At 46.0% G+C, this 7,876-nt stretch overlaps 1 protein-coding gene across 6 annotated transcripts in view; it reads right to left on the reverse strand.

Moving 5' to 3' along the window:
* Positions 1–7,839, reverse strand: part of MECOM (MDS1 and EVI1 complex locus) — a 50,205-nt gene extending 42,366 nt beyond the window's left edge. For 3 of the 6 annotated variants that reach the window (XM_030028976.2, XM_030028974.2, XM_030028975.2), the window contains exon 1: positions 5,710–5,884. The gene's annotated coding sequence lies outside the window, so the exon portion shown is untranslated. Of the gene's footprint in view, positions 1–5,709; positions 5,885–6,526; positions 6,573–7,584 lie in introns of those variants that run through there. The other 3 variants (XM_030028978.2, XM_041126869.1, XM_030028980.2) reach the window with 3 other exon arrangements.
* Between the last annotated feature and the right edge of the window lie 37 nt (positions 7,840–7,876).

Below are 7,876 nucleotides of genomic sequence, written 5' to 3' on the forward strand. Positions count from 1 at the left end.
TCAGGATTTATGCCCACCAGAAAAATGAGAAGGATGAATGGATACGTAACCTCATTCTGAGCCATAATTAAGCATTTGAGGGGGAAAAAAAAGAAAGAAAAGGGTCTAAATGGCAAAGCTTCAATTTTAGCTCCTGCGATGAACAACTTCTGCAGCTGAAGAACTGTGTGATGAAACTCGAGGCAGGTTCTTCTTGCCATACTCAGGCAAATGATAAATTCAAACAAACTGGAGTTTTTTTCAAGGGCTAACGTAGAGGAGTCCTTCCTGAGCACTGCATTGGGCCCAAAGAAAACTTCAGCAAAAATCCCCAGGCGAAACTCAGCAAGTGCCTGCGTGCGAGCGGCTGCGGGGGCACGGGTGGGAGCCCGGCGGGGAGGAGAGGACCCTCCCCTTCACCCTGCCGAGATGCTGGGGGAGCACCGCGGCGTCTCGGCACCGGCACTGCGAACCCTTCCCTTCCTCCTTTCCAAAATGCCCCAAAACTGCCAAAGCGGATCAAGCACGAAGGGCTGGAGCAAGGATGCTCTCCTGAAACGGTACCAGGAATCCCCATTTTTCCACCTTCTGAGGTAAAAGGTGCCTCCTGCTCCCCCAAAGCAAGGAGGGAGCTGCAGGACGTCCCTCCGCAGGGCACCCTCTTTGGCTTTTCGGGAGCTGCGGGCCACCTCCCCAATGATACTCATGTCTCCTTCCATCAGAGGTGAATTTTAGCCTCTGTGAAAGCCCCGGGTCCGGGTGGGGGGCTGCCACATCCAGCCAAGCCAAATCTCCTGCTCGGAGATCGCTGACCACCGACACCAGACCACAACTTCTGCGTGTCCGCCTGTTCTCCTGAGGTGACCTTCCCACGCAGTTGTCTTCTAACATCCCACCTTCATTCACGACGCACACAAAGTGCTCGGTGAGTTACAGCCTTGTCCTGGCTCTGTGGACATCTATAATCCTCTGTACTCTTTCTGGCAAGCACCCAGGTGTGATTTGACAGCTCTCATCACAAAAAAGGTATTTTTGCTTAGAGACGACATGCCTTACTGCTTTTATTAAACCTGAATCGTCAATAAAAAGCTTATCGCTTTGCAGAAACGGCAACAATTAGTCGCCATTTTTGGTTCTAACCAATTTCTTTTAGGTCACGCCAGGACAGGCCAACGCCGAGAGCAGTAACACCCCCAGTGCATTAAACTCCAGCTAACACCGGCGGATGTAGAGACCGAGCAGGAGTTTCACGCACAGCCTCAGCTCTAACTGCAGTAAGTGGAAAATCACCACCGATGAGCCCCTCGTTCCACCAGCCCTAAGCTAACACAGCCCCGCTCCACTGGAGACAGATTTTCAGTGGGAGCTGGATTAAGCTTTATTTGCTTAATAAACTCATAATTCATAGGAAGAACCATGGCAGAATAGGGCCCCGTATGAGCTCAGCGTGCGCGTGCCCTCCTGACCCACAACAGCCAAAACCTTAATTTCACTCTCTGACAACAAAGCCTCAAAACTGTTCCTTAAATACGCAACTTTTGCAGGTGGCTGCGCGTCCAGGGCTGCTGGAGGAGGCTCTGCCGTTTTCTGCCTGCGAGCCGCCGGCCGCAGGGGGGGGGGGCAGCGGCAGTAAAATCTGAAACATGAAGCTGTGTCTGCGGATTAAAAAAGTTTGTAAAACGTGTAAGATGTGATCAGATCTGGTGAAACCTACAGTAGTAGGTTCACTCGTGTAAGTTTATATCACCGACATCGGGCACGTTGTTAAGAGTGGTAGTACTACTGTTTTTTCTCCCGTCGCAGTGGCATATACTTGAGTATAAGGAAACAAAACAAAACGCACACCAAAAAGAACCCCAAAAACCTATTTCAGCACACACAGCAACCCAAAACCTCAGTAAACTGATCTTGAGGCATGTTGAGTTTTCCATGGATAAACGAAAGGGACTCTTCAGGAGCTGCTCTGTTGAGGGGGGAGACCTGGAAGCTCAGAGCAGTTTCACAGCATTATACAGCTGTATCAGTGTCAGAGCTCTGCAAGCAATAAGTAAGAGAAAAACAATATTCAGGAGTTCTAGCTTCAACTGCTACCAACTACGTTTCTTAAAAGAAAAAAAAGAAAAAAATGTATTTTTTATAGCTTGAAGGTGACCGTGATCCCAGCCTGAAAATGTGCCTGGAACATGTGACAGCCCCTGACATGCCATTGCTATAGTCGCTGCTGTATGTGCAACTGCACTTTCATTAACATATATATTTAAAAATAATGCTTTTGCTGGGATGACAGCCCTGCCAGAAAGCCTAACGGGGCTAATCATTGTGAAGTCATTAAAAAGTTGAACTAATGTTATCATGTTTAATGATAACAGAGGGGAGACGTCAAAGTTAGAGTCAGTTAGGATTCAATACCCGTTTCTGCTGAGCTGGAGAAACGCATTCCAGGGCAGTAACAGTGACAAGACTCTCTACAGCTCTGCACACACTGTAGTCTCTTTGGGGAAAGGAAAAAATGAGAGCGCCCTGTTTGTGGAATTTTATTATTCATATACATCTTGAATTACATACGTTCAGGTTAGATTGGGTATGACAGGAGATAATAGGAAGACAGCAAAGAGAAATCCTAGATCAACCTTGTCCGAAATAGAAAAAACAACCCCCAAAAATGCAGCTTTTAAACCCTACTCCACCTCCAATCAAATGAAACATGAGTTGCATCCAGCGTGCATGTTTTGACTGCATCCCACCATTATCGAGCTGTTCATCTTAGCAAAGCTCATTTATACAGTCATAAGAAAGAGCCCAGGCCTTTTGTAAAGTTGATCCTAAGTGATGAAACCTAACCTCAACCGTGAGTCGGGGGGTGGGGTGGTATGTCTCTGAAAAAACTCTAAGAGAGAAAACAACAAAAAATGTTTTTCTTTCGCTCTTTTTGTTAAATACAGAAAGTAGAGCTTAGCAGAGCAACTACATTACACATCGCCCTGAGATTCATCCAAATCCTGCCTCAAGCAGTCTGGGAATCATACCTGTCTGTCAGTCAAGCTTGAATTTAGTAGCATAAACTTGTGGGCAGCATGAGGCTGGGAGCGCTGGCGGGATCTTTTACCTTTTCAGGTACAGCCCAATGTTTGCTCGTGAATTTTACAGATGAGTTGAAGCAATTAGAGGTGAACAATTACTGCTGATCGAGTGTCTGTGCCTCGGGAGCGAGCAGCGTCTCCCGCAGCGGAGATGCTCCCCACGCAACCAGGGCTGCTGAGGTGCTTCTTATTCCTGGGGGGGAAGCGGGGTGCCCCCCCACCCCTGCACCCAGCACTGGCTGCGGCTCCAGTTGAGCTGGGGCCTCCTGTCCCAGCTGGGCTGCATCGCCTCTGCCCTCCAGCTCTAGCTGCAACCACTGATACACGTCCTCGGGCTTCGCCTTTTTTTTTTTTTTTTTTTTTTTTTTTTTTTTTTTCCCTTCCCCCCCACCTTTTTTTTTTTCCTTTTTTTTTTCCCCCCCTTTTTTCTCAGAGCTACAGAGGCAGAGTGACCCGAAGGCAGCCCCACGCAGTCTATACACAGGCACATGTGCACGCTCAGTCCTGACTTACATTTGTCACTCCTTGTACACGCACACGTTTGGCCATGTAATGTCCATTTCCCAGTTTGCCTTCCTATTATATTTTATATTACCTCTGGTGAGCTTGTGCCAGAAGAAAGCAGAAGGAGGAGCTGTTAGAAAGGCTTTTTCGCTTTAAGATTCAAGAGCACATTTTTAGCATTAACTTTTTAGGCTCTGGTCATAAAACGTTGGAGTACGCGTACGATTTCGTGGGTAAACGTGCAGCGTTTCCAGAGGGCCAAATGAACAACAATCTCTTGCTGACAGTACCCAGCTCACAACACGCTACTTGAAAGACAACCCATTCTTAATTTGCAAATCTCAGCAACAATAAGCTATAAAAATATGGAATTATGAACAGCACGATACTGTGCAAAATAAATAACAAGTCTCCAGTGAATGAAAGAAATTATTGGCAGCAGTACAGCCACCATTACCAAATGTCAGAAATGTAAACACTAAAAAAAGAGAAAGTTAAAAGCGCCATAACTTTCCTTCCAAAAACGTCAAAACGCGGGTGCGTGTCTGCGTCGCAGAGGTAGATGCTGAGGTTTCAGCCTAGCGTGTATTTTCAGTTGCAGATCACCAATACCGACACAAAGACAGTAAGTTGCTTTGACCAATGCACGTGATTCCACTTCTAATCTTTCCTATCTATGCCAGCTCTTATTAAACATAAAATATTTGAATTTGCTGTTTCAATTAATCTATACAGTTTCCTTTTCGCATCCCTGTTCCATAAATGCTCTGCACTGAGAGAATTTATCGTTTTTCAGCGTAAAGCATATTTCAACTTGGAAAGCGTATTTTGCATTTACTAATAGTCTTTATGGTTTCTTTAGTTGAACCAGCTGCTATATAAAAAAGAAATTATATCTCAGTCGGCTGGCTCATTCTGTGTTACATGTGCTCAGGGTTGAACTCTAAAAGTTGAAAATTAAAAAAAAAAAACAACTTCTCTCATAGTTTCTGAAAAAGTTATTTAAACCAGTTTTCATCAACGATCTCGTATGAGCGAAATACATAATGCTGTCCTGGAAATAGCAGGCTGTCTCACATTCATTTCCTATAAGTGAGGAATTTGATTAGAAAGAATGATTTCTAATTGAAGCTTTGTGTCTGGTTGTGATTCTTCTTTCAATACTGTCAAGGCAATTAAATCAGCTAAAGATAATCTTTAACATTCACCTGATGCAGTTAATTAAGTGGTGAAAAACGAAATACTGATTAAATGAATCGAATCCTATGCTGCAGGTAGCAAAGCTTAAATTGGAAACAAGAATTCACAATCAGTTGTTGCTTTGCTATTTTAGATATTTTACTTTAAAGAATATAGCTTTCTTAACCTAACTTCACCCATTAAAATATTTCATAACGGCATGCATTATCTGCAGACTAAAGCGAACCTTGATTTAAGAAACACCTAATAACTCATCAGCATAATTGAAAACAAAATGCTTCACTGCGTCCTTCCTCTGCCTATCCCAGCCTTTTTCCCAACACACGAGGATAAATAACGTTTCGGCGCAACAAAGAGTAGAGTTAAGTGCAATAAATGAGAAGAAAAAGAAAACCACTGAAGATCCTGGCTCAGCTCACAAGCATTACAAGTTCCAGCAAAGTGTATGGGAAGGCACAATAATATTCATGCACGTGTGCATTCAAATCCAAAGCCCCATACACGCAGCTACACTGGTAGCGTTATCAGTTTTGCGTCTTCCCCTCCACTCTCTCCATTAATTTCACATTACAGCTTCTGATCAACTCAACAGTTTAATGTAGCAATCCAAGTGGACTGGAACAGGAGCCAGAAAACGCTGCTGATTCAAAATCAGCAAATATTGGCTTTGTACTCCTAAGCAAGCTGTCCTGATTTTTATCAAGTATAAGATTAAGAAAAAAAAAATTATTTATGAATTGAACAACAATGTGAATAAATAGAAAATTTGTATTATCTACAGCCCATAATCAAAATTATTCTATTCTGCACTTCACGTCTGTGCCTTATCTTTTGCCATAACAGCAAACAGGCCAAAATCTGTTGTGAATTGTTGTTGGGGCTTTTTTTCCCATTGACACCTTAATGTTCCTTAAAAAAATAAGTCCAGAAAGTGAACACCACATACCTGATCACTTATCTGACATGCAACGAGGTTGTGCTGATTGTAGCATCCAGCAAACTTGATATATTTGAGCCAGTTTCCTACATCTGGTTGACTGGCATCTATGCAGAACTTCACATTGCAAAACTCATCCAAGATCTAAAAGGAAGAATATGAAAGAGTAAATCTTTCTGTCGCTGTCTGGGCACGCTAATCAAAAGACAAATCACATGCTTCCAGATAAACAAACGGATAATAATAATAATAATAACAATAACACAGGCATGTTTATTCAGAAATACGCTTCTCTAGTGAGATTTTTTTTTTAGGAACGGTAGGAATACATACGTAACAATAAAAGGACAATAAACGTATTGAAAAATGTCCTGACAAACATTTACGTGTAATCGAGACGTTGCCTAATTATTGCTAAGAAACACTATGTTAATTTAAGAGGGATCTGATTTTCTACGCGTTCATCACTGACTATGTTTGAAATCATGATTTTAATTAAATATGATTCTCTCAGGGAATATAACAATTATTATTAAAACAAGTGGTGTTGGCTTCATCTGAGGTTTCTGGTTTGTTTGGGGATTTACGTTGTTTGCAGCACCCACTTAATCTTTTCGTATTTGTTGCTCTGAACCAAACTTTATTTGGTAGGCAGAGTTATTTATCTCGTTTTAATATTACGCTTCCCAAAGAGCCCTTCTGTGCGACACTTAAATCACTCCCCTTAATTGAAGCAAATAATAGAACTCCCTATGCCAAACTACAGAAAAATAAATGAAAAACAATGTAAACACCCATGCAAAACATGGCAGTATTCAATACATACCAATAAATGGTTCCAATTATGCAGACAATAAACAAATATAATGAGATTGCTTGTGGACAAGCTAAAGAGGATGTTCTATTCTAATATTATGACAAATTACTAATCATTACATATGACCGAATGTCATTATTTATTTGCAAGCTTTACCACCGGCCTATCCTAAACTTTCCACAGCATCCCAGTGAGCTCACTGCTACATTTGTAACTTCTCCGGCTTGGCACCGGCAGCAAACCACCCGATTTTCGCAGGAAAAAAAAAAAAAAAAAAAAAAAAACAAAACCAACCACCCAAACTTTAACGCACACGCCCCAAACGAAAAGCAAAGGCAGAGGGAGGTTGTTTCCCCGATGGGAACCGTTTGTATTCACGTCCAGCCCCAGAGCACTTTTGGCCTCCGAGCTGAATGGACGGGAGCCCCGGCATTGTGTATCATTTAGTTAATGAAAACCCACGGAAGTTTCCTATCAAGGCTTCACAATATCGCCTCAACCCGCTCCCGTTCATTAATTAAACGAGCCCCGCGGAAAACCGTTCTCCCCGCGGGGCCGGCCGGCTCCGGGGGCAGCCCCAGGTACGGCGGGTGCTCCCCGGGGGGGGGGGGGTGTGTCCGTCGTGTCGTCCCCCCCCCCGGGTGCCAGGATCGGGCCCATCCGTGGTGATGGTGGGTTGGGGGGGGGGGTGCGAGTGCGTGCCTGCCCCCGCCGGGTTCCCCCCCCTAAAAAAAAAAAAAGGGGGAAAAAAAACCCCAACCCCCCCCCCCCCGCCACCCTAAATCCCGGGGGGGGGGGGTTCCCAGCGGAGCCGCGAGGTTCCATTATTTTTTTGGAAAAGGGGCATTTAATTTTCCTTTCCAAAGCAAAGCCCGCTCTGCTCCGAGGAGGAGGAGGGGGGGGGGGGGGGCTCACCCCCACACCCATCACCACCACCCTCACACCCCCCCCGGGGCGGCGGAGGAGGGTCTGCCCGGGGGCCGCCAGCACGGCGGGCACCGACGGGGCAGGGCGGCCCCGTCCCGCGGGGCCGTGGGCAGCGCAGCCTCCGCGCTCGCCGCTCTTACCTTGTGTCGCCGGGAGCCCTGCGGGGGCGAAAAGGGGAGGGCGGGGGGGGGGGGGGAATGGAGGAAGGAGGGAGGGGGGGGGTGGGAGAGAGAAAAATATCCTTCAGGCGGCTGGAAGCAACATCTCGGCGTCAAAGGCGGGCGGAGGCCGCGGCCGTCGGGGTCCCGGGCTGCGGTGGGCGCTGCGCGGGTGCGGTGCGCTTCACCATTTGTCGGGGGGGGCGGTGGGGAGCCGGGGTGTCGGGTGGGGAGGCCGGGAAGGGGGGGGGGGGGGGGGGGGGGGGGGGGCTGG

Source organism: Aquila chrysaetos, chromosome 10, assembly GCF_900496995.4.
Source record: "Aquila chrysaetos chrysaetos chromosome 10, bAquChr1.4, whole genome shotgun sequence".
NCBI classification, from domain to species: domain Eukaryota; kingdom Metazoa; phylum Chordata; class Aves; order Accipitriformes; family Accipitridae; genus Aquila; species Aquila chrysaetos.